We start from the raw sequence: 16,698 nt of genomic DNA on the forward strand, positions 1-16,698 counted from the left end.
GTAATAACCTTCAGGTCTCCCTTTGCATTTTAACTCATTAATTAGTAGTCACATCTGTTTAATCTATTTAYGTTCTTAGGTTCTACATTATATTGATTTGCAGCAATTTCTCCAGCCCTGCCCCATGTTCCATTCTATAAACATTTTTCAGAATTCCATGGAACTCCCCATTCTAAGCTGGGGGGTAAAAATCAGGATAATTAAAAAAATCTGGAATAGAGAATTTAGTTCAAGTAAACAAAACGTCTCACTTTTCCCTCTATCTACTCCTATTTATCAATTAATGTTAATTACAAACAACCTAGGATGAATCCCATTTATTGTATTTTCACAGTGTTTTATACTACACATTTAAATAGAAACCAACAAAAGCTGTTATCCAGTCTAGCAGTTAGTGGTTGATGTAAGACAGAAATTCAGTTTGCCTGAGAAAGGAAGAAAGTGAACCTGGATGTCCTACTTCTTCCATTGCAACCACTAATAGAATAAACTTCAAAAAACAAAACCCCCCTCTGCCAGTATTACATGTGCTTGACAGCCTTCATTTTATTTGAGATGAATTAATTAATTTGTGTTGCAATAAGCAAGAACTTAGCTGCAGCCCGTGAATGTCTCTGAAATGCAAGGCTTGGTGTTTTCCCCTATAATCCCATCCCACACCACTCAATGAAATCCAAAAATTATGGAGAGTTTTGCCAGAGGTGTCATTTGGACTGAGATTTCATCCCTGCTCCATGTAACCCAAGACGCCGCAGCTGAGTGCCTCTGGGAACCCCCATCCTGCGAATCTCTTTGGCAGCACCGGCACTCTGCGTCAGCAGTAGTATGAACGGGCGTAAAACCTTGCAAGAATCACATTTTCCAAAGAGTCTAAGTAACTTAGGAGCCCGAGTTTCATTTTCAAGCATGACTTAAGCACTACGGAGTTTTTGATTCACCGTTAATGGTCCCCAAGCCATTTAGGAGAAAATATATGAAAAAGTCTTGGACATGGCAACCATTCCTCTCCAGGCCCAATATCCTCAACRTTAGGAGCTCGTCTAAGAGGGAAGCATCAGGGTTGAACCTCTGTTTTACCAATTATTTACCTATTTGTGCCAAATAAAAAAGTTTGGCATGAGATGTTTAGAAACTCCCACTTGAGAGAGACCTGGGCTCAACACCAGGGAGCGTGGGGCTTGGGAAATAGCCCTCTCCCCCGAGCCCCCCGGCAGCGCGTTAACTGCGTGGGCAGTCGAATCTCAGGCGTCACAAGCACAGACACGCATGCACGCAGCCAGGCACACAAAGCCCATCAGTCCGGTAAACCTGGCCGATTCCAGCATTTTGCAGAGTTCTCTTTCTTATGTTTGGAATCTTTATTTAATATATCCAGTAGATGTTGGCTAAACATCTTTGAGAGGAAACAAATGTATTTTAGGAACAGTTAAATGTACYGTCTTGTAGTCTTGCTGTACTTAGAGATTTCTGGATTCTTATCTCTTTGTTTAGGTAAAGTAAAAYGCTTCTGCTGAAGTTTGTATAAAAACTCCGCTTTATGGCAGCTAAGACAATGGCTGACGCTGTGGATCGTGCCCTCCAAATTTTTGCTTGTCTTAAAACTCTCTAATTTTTCCGTCGGACAATTCATGGCTTCATCTTCAGTAAATGAAACAAGAACTGCTTACTGATACTACTGACAATATTTGTTTGAGAAACCTAATTTAATAATGTAAATGAAGTGGAAGTAGCTCTTAGCAAATATATCCCTTAAAGGCTTTAGAATGAGAACCAGCCTATAGAAATAATATTTCTCTGTAGAATGACAGTTTTAAAATGACTGCAATGATTTGTAGGATAGGCTATTAAATTGTACTGTTTGTGTACAATGGCTGCCCTTAACAGCCTCACAGCTTCTATTTGCAAGCAATTACCGCCATYGTGGTATTTGCTGTATTCCATCAGCTTAGCTTACTGTTACCTCCACTAGTAACACAACTAGTGAACTCTTAGGTAACAGGCAGATGTTGAAAGGTTTCATTGTGGACCACCATGTGCAAAACAACTGAGAGCAGAAACAGATAATACTGATGAGGTGTTTTAAGGCTCCACTGACCTTATACCACATTTCTTAATAATTTGCCAGTGATGTAAATAACGGTGGTCTGTACTTCCTCTTCAATAYATACTACTCTGTTGGCATAGTTGTTGAATATTAAGAACACATGGCTCACAGGCTCGGGGACAACCTTGCCTGAGGTACGTTTCAGGCAAACAGCATGGCTGTTGCTGGCAGTCCAGAAGGATATTCCAACTGCTTGCAAACTGTGAGTCCACCTACCTGCAGCAACAGAAACCTGAGCTTCAGCCATTTGCTTTATGGCTCGTATTACTATTCTGAGCACAGGCTCACAGAGCGATGGAACAGGCTTTTTCTAGAAGGACATTATAATGTGAGTCAGCTACAGCCATGAATTTTATTAACTTTTTTTGTTAGAAACTGCATTAAATGGCAACACTAATGCACAGATGAGCTCTGCAATGTTCCTATTCCAAGGCTGAGCAGATGGCTGTTTCGATGTGTGCTTGCTTTCATGTTCTCCATTTCATGCAGTGTCCCTTATCTTAGGCAATCCACTCACATTTATGCTGCCAGAGAGCCTTTAAACTTGCTGGAAGTTTATGGAGTAAAGAGACGGTTTGGKGGAAAAGCCAGAGGGAAAACTCAGATAAGACTCTGGTTGTGCTCTCTCCTCTACTTGATTAACTCAGGAAGCTTCTAAGATTTCCAGTCTCTTTGTGGAGATGGAGGAACTAATTTGGTAGGGAAAACCCAACCAAACACTATTTCAAAACCTGAACAAACCAAGGGTCTAAAACTCTCTCTATCTCCCAGCATGGTATTTTATTGCATTTTTCCTTCTCCATTTTTTTTTTCTTAGCTCTGTACAAAGACCTACATTTATATCTAACTCATTTTTGGAAGGAATAAACAATTCAAACAGCAGAGAACAATAAGAACTACAGGTGCACAGATCCTTTGAAAAATAAGTCACTGATGTTACAAGAGAGGTATTCAAACTGAACCACTGAACCTTCAGAGGCCACTGCTCTGTTCCCATTGCAGCTGGTATTTTCCTTCTCATTTGCATTTAAATGCAGGAAGATCCAGATACTCACTCTTCCTCCCTTGACAGGCTTCTATTGCAGGTGGTGTAAAATGCCCAGCTTTTTTTATTTTTATTTTTATTTTTTTGGATCAGTCTCCCACCAGCACTCTGACATGTTCCTGTCCTCAATGATACAAGGAGTTATGCAGCTTTCCTGTCTTCCATGTGCTCCAGTCCACTCCCCACCACCTGCTTATTTCACAGCGGGAATCCCATGGATGAGGAGTGGTCAGTTTGTGCTATTACCTGAGCAACCTCACTGGTTGCTGTGACAGGGGGGGATCTAGTGTGACTTGTAAATGCTGCCGGCTCGTTAGTGCAAACCGAGGATCTGACAAGCGCTAGGGAAGGGGAGCGCTATGCAGCTCCCCACAGTCTGACTTCAGTCAAAATGGGGAAATCTGCACAGGCTGCAGATTACTGGCAGTTTCTGGTTAAACTGTCTCCTGTTAGTATTTGATAATAGCTGCAATCAAGGAACTTCAGCTATGAGGAAATGAGATGCAAAAACTGGCATTAAAGTGAGTTAGTTAAAAAGTGTCTACCATGCATAAATGGTAGACACTAATGCTTTGCCTTCCACCTGTGGTCATGGTGCCTTCTAAATATCGTAGTTTAATTCCTTGTTACCCATTAATTTTTGAGATATTCTCCTAGTTTAAGAAGTAGCACCAGAATGTGATTAATATGAGATTCAACAGCCAATAAAGAGCTAATAAAGGAATCAGTTACTGCCTCTGGCTCCTGTTATGTTTCAGTTTAACTCTAAAGGGATCCTAGAAAGTTGTACATCTTGCACTGGAAGGCCAGCACAGAAGAGAGGCACAGTTCCCACCAGCTTCCTTGTGCCATTAAGACTTTATATGTGAGAAGGAGATATTCAGAGATTCAGAAGTGAATGTGGAGCACAGCAGCAGTAAACAATGCCTAACTCCACTCTGCTTGAAACACCTCTTCATCTTGAACTCCAGTCAACTGTCAGGAGTTCATTGGCATTTGGCTTTTATTTTTCTTTAAGTATCAAACTCCTAATTTCTCTTTATCTCTCTTGACATTCTTGAGCCCCTCAGTCACACCTCTCATCTTCCCTTTGCTCCACTTCCTGCTGTTTTATACAAATAATAAAGAAAAAGATTCACAACCCCTTGTGGAGGCTTGGGAAGGTTAAACAACTTGCCCAAGTTATGAAGAGAAWCAGACAGAAAAACTGAGTCATGAGCCTAGGTCTTGGGCCATAATCYCCATTCCATTTGCTCATATGTCATCAATACGCATAAATATGTGGTTCTATTTTAACTTGGAAATATTAAGTCACTGTTTTAGCATGACAAGTTTTCAAATGATGTTTTACTGGCTGAACATCATGGATGTGAACATCAGTTGCACAGTAAGAACAGACTGAAAAGGCTAAAGACAGTGCCAGGGAATCAAAACTAACACCCATTATGACCCATATTCCTTTCTATAGAAACAGGAGAGTCTTTTATATGMGCTAAACTCCTCAAGGTCTTGTTCAGACATGAAACCTAATCAGCCAAATGTAGCAGGGGGAGTAATGCCATGTATTTCCAAAACTCCCTACAGCTGGTTGCCTACCCTTCATATCACACATACCAAGCTTTCACAGCCTAATTTAGCCTCTTTTTCATTTTAATATTTTAAATCCAACTAGAAAAATTGTATCATCTATGCACAGCAGGATGTCCCATTATACGTGAAATAAGCTTTACTGGTATTACAGAAATGACAAGTTCATTCTTGATGCTATGTACAAAGCATAATTCCATTCCGTAAAGCTTATTGAATTTAGACAACCCAATAGCATATGTGAGCCTTATGTTATTCTGCCCTTTCACAACATTTACAAACTGATACATATCTCTTCAAGAGGATAAATGTTTTCCTAAGTCAAAAAATGTCAGCTTTAGCTTGGACTGTATTAGCTCTGTTGAGTTCTTCAAATACACACCAGGTTAATGAAGACTAAACCATGGTGGGCTACGTTTTTTGATAAATATTGAAGTGCTCTTTGATCCTGATAACCCACAAATGTTCAGCRTGAGTGAGTTTTCACAGTCAGCATGCAATGATTTTGATATTTGACTTAATCTGTAGCCCAGTGTGGTTTATTTTCCTTATCTGGATGGTATGCTTAGAACAAGAAAAGATAGAGAAATTAAAAGCAGCAAAACAGTACTCAGAAGCCTTTTTTCTTTCTTCCTATTTTGCTAGAATTCTGAGCCAACTTGACCCATGCCTTAAAGACATCTCATACACAAGTCTTTGCAAACAGCGATGCACCAAGATGCCCCTCCTTGTGGCCTACAAACCATCTGCACTTTTGCACTACAGTTAAGCTCTCCATTCACTCGGTAGCTTTATATCAGACTGGGAATTAAAAATAACAATATTTTCTACTTGTATCAATGCTTATATAGCACCTTTTTATCCCAGGCTCTCCAGGCACTTTACAAACATTAATTAATTAAGTCTCACAACAGCCCTGTGAGGCAAGGAGCTATTAGGTGAAATAATTCCTTTCAGTTTCTTGCCTTTGCCATGGGGAAAAGAACTGGCATAAAAAGCTTYGTCTGTGCCAAAAAAATATAGCCCAGAAATAATGCTGGCAGGGCTGTATGTCTCATCACTGCAGGAAGCAAGTGCTCAAAATCCTTATGCATTAGCAGAACTAGGGAGCTAGTTGTCCTCACGAGCTGAGCATGGTATTGTTATCGGCATAAAGGTTATTTTTTTAATCATAAGAAATAAAAAGTGAGAGCTTGCCTGCTAAGCTTTCCAATGCCCTCGTGGATCCTTAGTAACAATGTACGACCCACAAATGGCAGCTAAGGCCAACTGGTGCCTAACTGAAAGTACTAGATGAAAGTAGCCACATCTGTAGGCATGAAGAATTACTAACTCAAGCTGAAGTTGTTTCCTGGATCTGATAAAATTAGGAGTAACCAGGTTGTTATACAGGCAATMCAAACATGAAAGAATACAAAGATAAAGCACGAAGGATAAACACATGGCAAAGCATTGAACAAAATGAACGGTAATGTTTCAGACACTTCAGATGCTGAAGCACAATACTTCAAAAATAATGCTGTAAATTGTGATGTCTCATTTACGGGTATGTTTTKGGGTTTTGGTGCTTTTTTGCCTTTTTAAAGGGGCAGACAGGAGAAAGACTTAAAGCTTACAAAGGGGAAAACACACTTACAGCTTGCAAAACAGAATTAGACTTACAGCTTGTAAAGGAAAATAGTGCCATCTGAATTCAATGTTTAGCCAAGCACTGTTTATCAGGGTTTCATTCTGTGCACTAAGAATATAAATGGTTTCTTTTTTCCCGGGGCCAGATTTGGATCACTAACTTGAGTTGGGCCTGAGGGAGAAGCACAGCATGTATGATGAGCTGATTAATTACCAGAAATCAAATGCCTTGCAGTCAGGAGCAACGTGCTTGAAAGAAAGCACTAGTACCATAAAAGTGGTGCATATCTACATGCATGCATGGCCAGGCAAGAACACCATGGGGATTAGGTTTCACTGTAGCCTGAAACAAAGGATTTAGGAATGATTGTTTATCCTTGACAGTGTGACCTGTGCCAGTCTTTATTAACAAGGGCTTTTGGTATGTGACATTTAAAGTAATAGAACCCTCTTAAATAAACCTCAGGATTTTACATTCTTAAAACATCACTAGGATTTCAGCTGCTTCTCAGAAACTGTGGCAGTGATTCATAATTAAAGGTTAGGATATGTCTTATTTCAAGCCTTATGTGCATAAATATAATCCTTTTGAGTCTGTCTTTTAGGAAGAGCTCATTTAAAGTGGAGTACAAATCTACCAGGAAGCCGTAAACGAAGGCAGAATTATAGTAAATATTACGAACATTATATTGGCAAGATTGGAAAGTTGTTGAAAATTAACAGGAGATGGGTCAGATCACTTTAGTAGATTTTCCCTACCTCTCAAAATCATGTGTATATATATATATGCAGATGCCTAGTAGTAGATTTTGTTTTCTATACAGGATTATTTTAGAATTGCTTTCTCAGTGATAAAGCTCAGGGATATCATAAAACTCATCYGAGATTCTAATACATCATTTCATGCAGTCCTCCAGTACAGAAAGTCATCTTGTCTGGATGAATGTTTTAATGGATGATTTAATGCAAAACACTGTTAGACTGTTTTAAAGTGTTCTGTTTACAGTTGTCTATTCTGGTATTTAATTGTTCCTTCCACCTCTTGCTCGCTAGACAATAAATAGTACATTGTCATCTCACTAGAAGTATTTCTGCTGTTTGAACATATTTTTCTATACCTATAAACTACCCTTTGAACCAGTAAATGCTTCAAAATAATATGGGTGCTGTAAGTAAGGCTATGGCAAGGATATGACAGGCTAAATGGGAAACAGCAAAAGACCAAGCCAGGTGATGGTTTTCTAGTTACAGAGAGTAGATATACATCTCTGAAAGAAATATTTGCCCAAAGGGTGACTGACATGATATGTCACTGAAAAATAAGCTAACTTTTCATATTATTTTCTCTTTTTTGTTTTCCCGTATGTCTTTGTACTGGGAGAAATAACACTTAAGAAAGGGCATTTTATCCAAACCTTCACATTTCTCTCAGCTATATTGTCTAAAGTTAGGTAGCTGACACAGCTCCCTGTCTCTCTTGCTACCTTTTAATGCAATAAACATTTACAGATGAAATTTACAGGATTTTCTGTCCTGATAACATTTTAAATGGTTGTTTCTGAAAAAAAGTAATACCATRCTGCAACCAGGCCACAGCTGAGGACATTGCCCATCATTTCAGTATTGCGTGCATGTATTTTGCTTTCGACCACAATGACCAACATGCTCTTTGACCTGAGATGAGAATCAGCACTTTCTTTGAACTTCTTTCCCCACCTGGGAGTAAAGAAGTGTCCAGCAGAATTAATTTGGCAACTTTGTCCACTAAGCATTCACAGAAAAAAAACAGATAGCAGGAAGATCCTTTGGATCACATTGTCATGGCTCCCTGACTTCAAATACCACTAGAAAAATTGAGGAAATCTTGACTTTCATTGACACAAACCAGGTGAAGTTTTCCTGGAAAAACAGCCTGTTATACTTCACTAGTACATGTGCCTTGTTCAAAGGAAAGCAGTCCTGTACGGCATGGTGTAGCAAAGCTAAAAAAAATTTTGCTCTGATCCTGGAGTAGCCACGGACATCGTATGTAGTCCTGGACCAGCTGCTGAGTTCAATTTATCTTCTCAACTGCACAGCCCGGTAAATCATTTGCCCATTCTGCCTTAGCTTCCACTTAAATAAGCATAAGGATAATAATACTGCAATATCATTCAGCAAAGTTGTGACATAACCGGAGGGAAGGTCTTGAAAAAACACTGAACAACATGCAGCAGAGAGAGAGAGAGAGATATCCTTGCCACCCTCAGTACATAGTGTTGGTGTACAGAGCTCAAAATTTTCAGAGTAGAAGAAATATCTAAAGACATATTTTTCTTCCCTCAGAACTGTAATGCTAATCCTATTARCATTTTAGTGGGTGATCATGGTGCAAGAGCTTCACACAACATTTATATAAAATCTGAACATCCCGTGAAAGCAGCTGTGAGGGCTTGATGAGCTCAAGATAAAAAAGGAGGCACCCGTGAACCATCCAAAGCCCTTCAGCACTTGGTGCGGGCATGCTGGAGACCCTTCCTTCTGCTGTAGCTGCTGTGCAATGCCGGCTCCGAGCCCCTTGCAAAACCGGGCCGCAGCTGCAAGGCCACTAAGCCAGGAAGAAGACCTGAAGCTGGGCACAGAGATGGGAAGGCACATTCAGCCCCGTGTCGCAACGTCGTGCCGGGCCGAAACGCGCCGCGACGCCAGGCAGATGCAGAGCTGAGACGGACAGACATGCAGCGGGGTGGAGAGGGCGCGGTGCGTAGCCAACACTGGTCTGCGACTATCCCTACAGAAGCAATTTTAAAATTTAAAGAAATTGAGTTGTTTGGAGTTCTGAAAAAGAGTATGGAATCATCATAATTCATACTTTGTTCTTTTTTCCACTTGTTATTTAAATTTCAATAATTAAAACTCCTAAATACCCATCTCAGCTGTCTGGTATGGATTTKGGATTTTTTTTTTCCTTAGTACCTAAGCAGCTGTAGTGATGATGCTTCTCCATGGGAGTTTGATGATGGAGTGAGTCTTTGACTCATACCATTAATTACCGCCAATGTGGGGATTGCCTACAGCTCAGACGTCACCTCCCAGCCGCCACCCTCTTCCGGCTCCTCACCACCATCGCTAGCACTCATATTTTTTTGGCAAGCAGCCCGTTTCACGAAGCACTACCTAAGTCCGAGCGTGAAGCCGTGGTGCTCATCTTGAGTCTCTTCCACTGTCACTGCTGCCGCTCATCTCCTGAGGGAGTCTTTGACATTAGCTAAGCCAAACAATACTTGCTACTCTTTTTTCATATTTATTTGTTATTTAAAAGTGGAAATACTTACTTTAAAGCAAAACGTGACTTTAACTTGTATTATTGTGCTTATTGTTGTAGCATTAACATGCTGAATCTAGCCGGTAGCTCATTTACTCCCACAGCCTTTGTCTGGCAGTGGCAAGTATCCGTTATTTCAGAAAAAGAAGAAAGAAGGAATTTTCAGGATGCCTAACCCAAAAAGAAGAGTTTTTCTTCTGCTCTCTCCCTTCCAACRCAGTGAGTTGCAATGTGACTTATACCTGATTTACACCTCAGCGTTATCACTCTGGATACTCTCACCGGCCACGTGATTTTTTTATTTGTTTTTAATCCCACTAAAACCAACATTGCCTTTTGGCAACGAGTTTCACAGTATAATTCTTCTTCGTTGTGGAGACAAATATTCCCATTCTTCAGCTTTAAATTTCATCTTTTAACTGAATATCCCTTTGTCTGTGTAATATGAGAAAGCCGGAGTCAACTATTCCGCTCTGTACTCTCGCTGCCATATATTATTTTATAAAGCTTTATCTGGCCTCTTTGTATTTATCTTTTCTCTAAAATAAACAGTTCTATTCCTTTCACTATCTTCAAAGATTTTTTTTTCAAGCCTTCAGTTATCCTCCGAGATCATTGCCAACCGCTTTCTATTTCTTTTTCCCCCAGTTTTTTCAGCAAAGGTGACCAAAAGTTTTTAGCATTGAGCTTGTCAGTGGTTTATAAAATGACATGAAATATTTGCCATTTTATTTTCTACAGTTCCTAGATGGCATTCCTTCAGGCGCAGCCAGATTAACCAACGTTGCAAAGAGCGCGATTCCCTGCACGAAGCCCCTCGCAGTCTCCGTTTAATTTACTTTGTCACGGTAACAGACCTGCGCTCTTCCTCACATCTGTTACGTTTCGACTTTACGTATGTGTTTATATGATCCTACCAATTGCCTGTAGCTCTTTCGGGAACCTGCTAATTTTAGATAAGTCGGAAGCCTACTCTGTATTGACGCAAAAACGGAATTGCATTTAGAGTATTAATTTCTACAGATGCAGCCTGCCCGCGCTGCGTAGCTGCACGGGGCGCTAAGACTGGCGGGGGCAGACCGACGTCTCGCAGCCCAGCCGAGGGGTGCGCGGGCTCGCTGCCCACGAGCAGCCCAGGGCGCGCGGGGCCAGCGCACACACGTATTCCTGTGTGTATATATATATGCATATGCACAGATACACCCATACAAACGCATATGCACATGCTGACATGCACACACTCACTGCTGATTCTGCCACCTCAGGGTTTGTTTATACAAAAAGAAGGAAAAATTGGTGAGACAGAAATCTGATTTTTGGAAGAATTGTTCTCCCTTATGTTTTGCAGGATATTTCTAAACGACATTCTGCATGTTATCTGTTGCAGCTAGTTAGGCAGATATGTTATTCCAGGCTGTTATCTGACTGAAAAAATAAATTCATCTACACAATATATTTTCTTTGTCATTGTTATAGAATCAGAGAAGCCTAATCAATATGAAACACCTGTTCATATTGCACACTATTTGTATCATTACTTCAGTTCCTCTGCATTTGCGTCATTGAAAAACTGGTACKCACTGGCCACTGGTTTTCTTTTTAATAATTTACTGCCTAACTGCGCTCAGTTTTAAACTTCTCCAGATATGTCATTAACACTAAGGCCCCCAGCTTTGGAAAACCCARAGATTTTCAYGTTCTCAGTGAAAATAAATCGCCTTTTTCAAKAAATAGGCCTGCAGTTTTTCTACCATCTTCAAGAAAGATCAAAAGGCTAAAGAAAAATGTTTCACATAAATTTCTGAATGTTTTTCTGAATTCTTTCACTATGTTTAGCTTTTTTTTCATGAAACCAAACTTTGATCTAGCAGTGGTGGACATATGCCCCTTGAGATAACTCGGCCAAATATAGTTCTCTTTTCTAGCATTCCCTTTTGCACATGTAACTAGTGATTTGAACTCCACACCACCTTGGCTGGACACAGTTTAGAGAGCAGACACTAATTCCAAATTAGGTCAAGTTTGCATTAAAAAATGTGATTTATTCGAAGTAAAATATTTGCTATTCCCTGGGAACAGACTGTAAAGCCCTTAGGGAGAAGTTATTCATCCCAGCAAACCTATTTACTTCAGTGAAACTATTTGTTTAAGAAAGTTCTGAACAGAGAAATCCGTCACCACGGCTCACGGTGATGATAACCGTTTTATGATATTATCAGAATTTCAGGTATCAGGAGAGGGGAGGGCTGAGATTTTAGGAGACCACTGGTGTTCTTCCTCATTGCTGTAAAGTGTGCTGCTACCTGTGAAAGCAAAACAATCTCCAGAGCCGCCTTGTGAATATCCTCCTTTCTTAAGGGACAAGACAGGTTAAAAACTCCCGGCGTTACCAGCTGCTGCGATGCGCTCGGCTCCCAGAACACGCCGCTTGCAAATGAAGCTGTCCACTGGCCGTTTTCTAATGGATCCACTTTGCAGCGGAGGGATTAAATGGAATAAATAAGTGTTTGTCTGGGAGACAAAATGCACACGCACAAACACATTCACTCATGTGTGGAAAAGTCGTTTCGCCATGAGGAGGAGCAGGGACACAACCAGCTCCAGTTTTCCAGGGACAGCCCATCTGGTTAAGGCTGAGAGGATTTGCCCTTCCTTGGAGAACTTATTGATAAAGTGTAACTTACTCTGTTGATTAGGAAAATATTTTTTCTGAAGAGCAAGCATATCTCAGCGCCCTCACTTTTCCTTGCCAAGTGTTTTCCTTGCCAAGAAAGACTTCTGAGACTTTTTCTAAGGAAAAAGAAAAGCATACTCTATTATGAGATAAGGAAACAAAAAGATTTTCTTCTGTAGATAAGAAAATGTATTTCTCAGAAGAAGGACAAATCTATTTTTCTCTTGAGGCATGTGTACATAAGCCTTTATATATATGCATATATATATATATGTATGTATATATATACACATATACACATATATATGTATATAAGATTAGCATAAATTGTGTGTTTATGYGTAAACTGTATGTACATGGTAATGTTTTCATGTCTAAACAGGTATTAGTAAAAGAGACCTAGAGTATGAATCCTCATATCATATGTTTAAAGTATTTTACAGATACTAACCAGTCTTCAAAACAGTTTGGAAACTGAGGCTGAAGTTTCAAGTCTGTGTCAGAGCCTGGATTAAGTCTGAAGAGTTAATGAGAACCTTTAGACCAGAGGAATTAAGAAAGTGCTTTAGTGTCCTTGCTCTGTAGGAATGGATTTAGTTGAAGTAAAGCCTGAGTGGAGATGTCTGTCCACCCTCCGGGAAGCTTGAGGACCTCTTCCCTTATCCACCCCTCTATCCACTCGAAAAGACGTACTAGTTYCGTAAGTATTTTAAAACAGGTAAAAATTAATACCAGGTTGAAAACTGCCAYATTGATTAAAACTTCACTTTTACATTTAAAAATATTCAGAGTAGAATTAAAATTTATACCTGTCTCAGTAATGCTCATTTACTTACCACACACACAACTTCCAGCAATTTCCCTGCTGCCCTGAATAGTTGTTCCCTGCGTGCGGTTGAGCATGTCACTGTGTGTTGTTCCTCTTCTTGATCTTGCCACGAGTTGCCTCATCACATACAGTGATTTTCCTTGCTGCTTTTTGTCTAGAGTGAAAAGATTTGAATTCTCCCTCAGTCGCCTACTGACCGCTTGAGCCCAGTACGTACCAGTCAGGTCTCCATGATGTGCTGCAAGCGCTTTCGCATTTTGCACGAAAGTCTCCCCTGACGRTGACAAGCCCACCTAACTAGGGAGGCATCCGCCTGTGTGATTACGAAACCTATCAATTCTTTATTACTGTTTGAAGGGAAAATGATATCTAAAATCTGCATAAGCAAGGAAGGAGCCTCTTTATGCCGGGCGCTGCACAAGCGCCGTCCCAGAGGAGGAGGATGCCCGCGGGCAGGGGAGCAGCCCGGGGTAGTGGGGACCGGGTGGGGGCGAGAGGCTCGGCCGGGGCGCGCGGCTGCCGGGACCGAGGGGCCTGGGGGAAAAGCAGGAACRAGACTGCTCCCTCGGACCCCAGGCTAACGGCCTGGCCGTCCGAGCCTCCTCCCGCGCGTTTTTCTGCTATCTTGCCCTGCTTACCTTCACTTTCCCTGGTAGCTCTGGAGTCAGAATTTCTTTTAATGTGAATGAAAACAGTTTAATTTCAATTGCCAAAATACAACATTAAAAATGAATTCCTGCCTTCCYCAACTAACATTCACCTCCCAAGTGCCTTATAATTACATTGACAGTGAATCCTGGGAAAAGATGAAATTTAATGATATGAAGGGTGTGGGGGAATAAGCATCAATTTGTTAAATATTGCATTTTCTCTCTGGATTTTAACCTTAGGAGAGTACAACACATGTGTGAAATGCGATTGCAAAGAGAAAAGTGAACAGAAAAGCCTATTTAGCCRAGGTATAATATCATAGCTGTATTTAAAATTCCTGAAGCACTCCAGAGTTCTGGCTGCAGGATGTTTTCCCCAAAGTACCTAATGTAAACATAAGCCTGTTTATATTCCAGTAGGTGTGAATAAACTCAGCCAACTCTCAGTGCCAAGAAAACGAAGCATTTTTTTCCCCCCATCACAGCAATTGATGTCAGTAATCGACTTGCTGGGTGCTGCGAACGAGGCCTTCGCTCTGCTGCCTCCGGTAAGCAGCGTCGATGCCTAAGTGTTTAAGAAGCTCAGAGCAGATAATTTAGTGCATTTCTCTGCGTGTTTTGGGGGGAGAAAAAAAAAAACCCTCACGTCTCGCAGGAGCGACTGCCCAGCGTGGTGCAGCCGGGTTACCTCGGCGCTCCTCGGCGGAGCCAGCGCCGCGGGGCAAAGGYGGGAGAGGCGGGGGCGCGCGGAGGCCAACGACCCGGGCGCGACAGGCCTCACCGGGCCGCGACGTCCCTGGGGTTTTTTTTTATTTTTTTTTTTTAATGAGATGTTTCTGGGGAACTGAAACACGTAATCTGCAGCCAAGAGCACAGAAGGGAGGTGGCTTTGTATTTTGTAAAAATAATGAAGCCATTGATCCGCGGCCAGATTTTGAAGAGGATCRTGAATGTTGTTTGGGGGGAAAGATTACGGGAAGAATTACCCGTAGCACTGTCACCTCCCAAAGCACCRCTGCCAAAAGGAGGTACTGAATAGCTTTTCTAATCTTTTCTCTCATCCCTTTCTTTTGGATGAAGTCAAGCAGAATATAGTTAAAGGCTTTACTTCCACTGAAATCTTCTGTGTTAAATTAGACCTTCTGAATCCAGCCTTTCCCAGCTGACACTCTTTTTTCTTTCTTTTTTTTTTTTTACAGTARGTAATCAGTGTTTAATTACTTGACTTCTACAGGGTCCAACCTTTGAGGCCCTCCTGGCTTGCTGAGCACTCGGAGCGCAGTGTTGGGAGCGTTCGGCGGCTCCGGCGCCTCGTTAACGCTCGCGGCGCAGGGAGGCAGAGGGAGAAGGTTCGGCAGCTGCGACTTAAACGCCTCTGCTGCACGTCCGGGAGCGGGGGACTGTGCCGAGGTGGGTCAGGAGCCCACGAGGGCCTTCTCGAGCGTGGCTCTGATCCGGCCGCGCGTGTGCGTCAGGAGCGTGCGCGAGGGTCCGGGCGCAGGGCTGGGTCCCAACCGGTGCGGGCGCGCGCCCGCCTCCACCCTCAGATTTGCCTGCGAGGTTTTGAGTTCAAGCAGAACTTAAAATCGCGAACAAAATGCAGTCAAAACCAACGGGTTTTTCTGGCTGGGTGTCAAAAGTGGGAGAAACTGCACGTTTTGCATGCTTTCAGAGTATGGCTCCATGGGAACATTTCAAAAGCATTAATCTTCCTTTCAGGAGACTTCAGGTCTCACATTTTACATTTGCTAACATACATAAATCACAAATCTGGGACACCAGTACTGATCTGAATTACATTTGACACAATTCTCTTGTCATCGGTTGGGTTAAACGTGTTTTACACCAGGTCCTAGTCCTATGAACAATACAGCTTTAAAATTAAGCGTATGAATATACGCTTGCAAGACTGGAGCCTTAGTTTCAGACTACGAGACTTCAGTTTTCAGCAAGTGGGGGGAAAATTTTGTTTTATGTGACCGTTTTGCTGATGCTATTTGCAGTTCTCTTCTATTCTTAGTTTCTCCTTATAGTTCTCCCTGTGCTTATTTTCTGAGAATTTTAAGTACTAAACTGCTGCTGAAGCTTGAACCATTGCATTGTTTGACTAATTAAGACTAAAAAGTTTCTCTTGAACAAAATGTCATATCCCTCAATTAAACCTAATGAGGAAAAACATAATTCTTACAGACCTCTTGTAAATTAAATACTGCCTTTTGAAAATCTGCAGGTGTTAATTATTTCATAGAAATATGAGCTAAAATCCTATTGAAATCCATATATTAATAAAGGACAGCTAAGGAAAACTGTAATTGTCTAGTAACTGTTAAAAAAAAAAGAAGAAGAAGAAGAAGAAAGGAAAGGTTGCTTCAGATCAAACAATCTATAATACTTTTCTGTGTTTCCTGGCATATTAAGAGAGACTATCTTAGCACTTTTCTTAACCATAAAAAGAAATTAAGTTATTGTGTTCCTACTGCTCCCCAGAAGATCACTTACAAAACAATGCTAAGCATGCCATGGTTATTGTAAACATGTGGAAGAACCGAAAAGCAAGTTTTTTAAATACACGAGTGAGCAAATTCACATCCAAAAATTTATTGAAGTTAACCAAAGACAGTTTGGCTTAGATGTGACAGTTAGTTCCTATTTCACTGGCATCAGTGGAAACAACCAATGCACTGAACAGAAAAAGTATTAAATCATTGTGAATTTTCATATCAAATTTGAATTTAACACTAACCATGTTCTCTTTCACCTAAACTGTTTCAGTTCATAGTGGTTGTGTGAAAACATAGCGATAATACTAATATTTTGAACGTATACCATGACACTTTTTTGACTGCATTTGCACACAACATCTCTGAAATACAGTC

At 41.1% G+C, this 16,698-nt stretch overlaps 1 long non-coding RNA gene across 2 annotated transcripts in view; it reads left to right on the forward strand.

The window, feature by feature from the left end:
• Nucleotides 1-14,365, forward strand: part of LOC146596726 (uncharacterized) — a 58,495-nt gene extending 44,130 nt beyond the window's left edge. For both annotated transcript variants that reach the window (XR_014895695.1, XR_014895696.1), the window contains exons 2-6: nucleotides 10,411-10,564; nucleotides 12,777-13,043; nucleotides 13,333-13,381; nucleotides 14,063-14,131; nucleotides 14,240-14,365. This is a non-coding gene — a long non-coding RNA (uncharacterized LOC146596726). The remainder of the gene's footprint in view (nucleotides 1-10,410; nucleotides 10,565-12,776; nucleotides 13,044-13,332; nucleotides 13,382-14,062; nucleotides 14,132-14,239) is intronic.
• The last annotated feature ends 2,333 nt before the right edge of the window (nucleotides 14,366-16,698 follow it).

Source organism: Rhea americana, unplaced genomic scaffold (genome assembly GCF_003343005.1).
Source record: "Rhea americana isolate MKP2758 unplaced genomic scaffold, rheAme1 scaffold_2, whole genome shotgun sequence".
In the NCBI taxonomy this organism is placed as follows: domain Eukaryota; kingdom Metazoa; phylum Chordata; class Aves; order Rheiformes; family Rheidae; genus Rhea; species Rhea americana.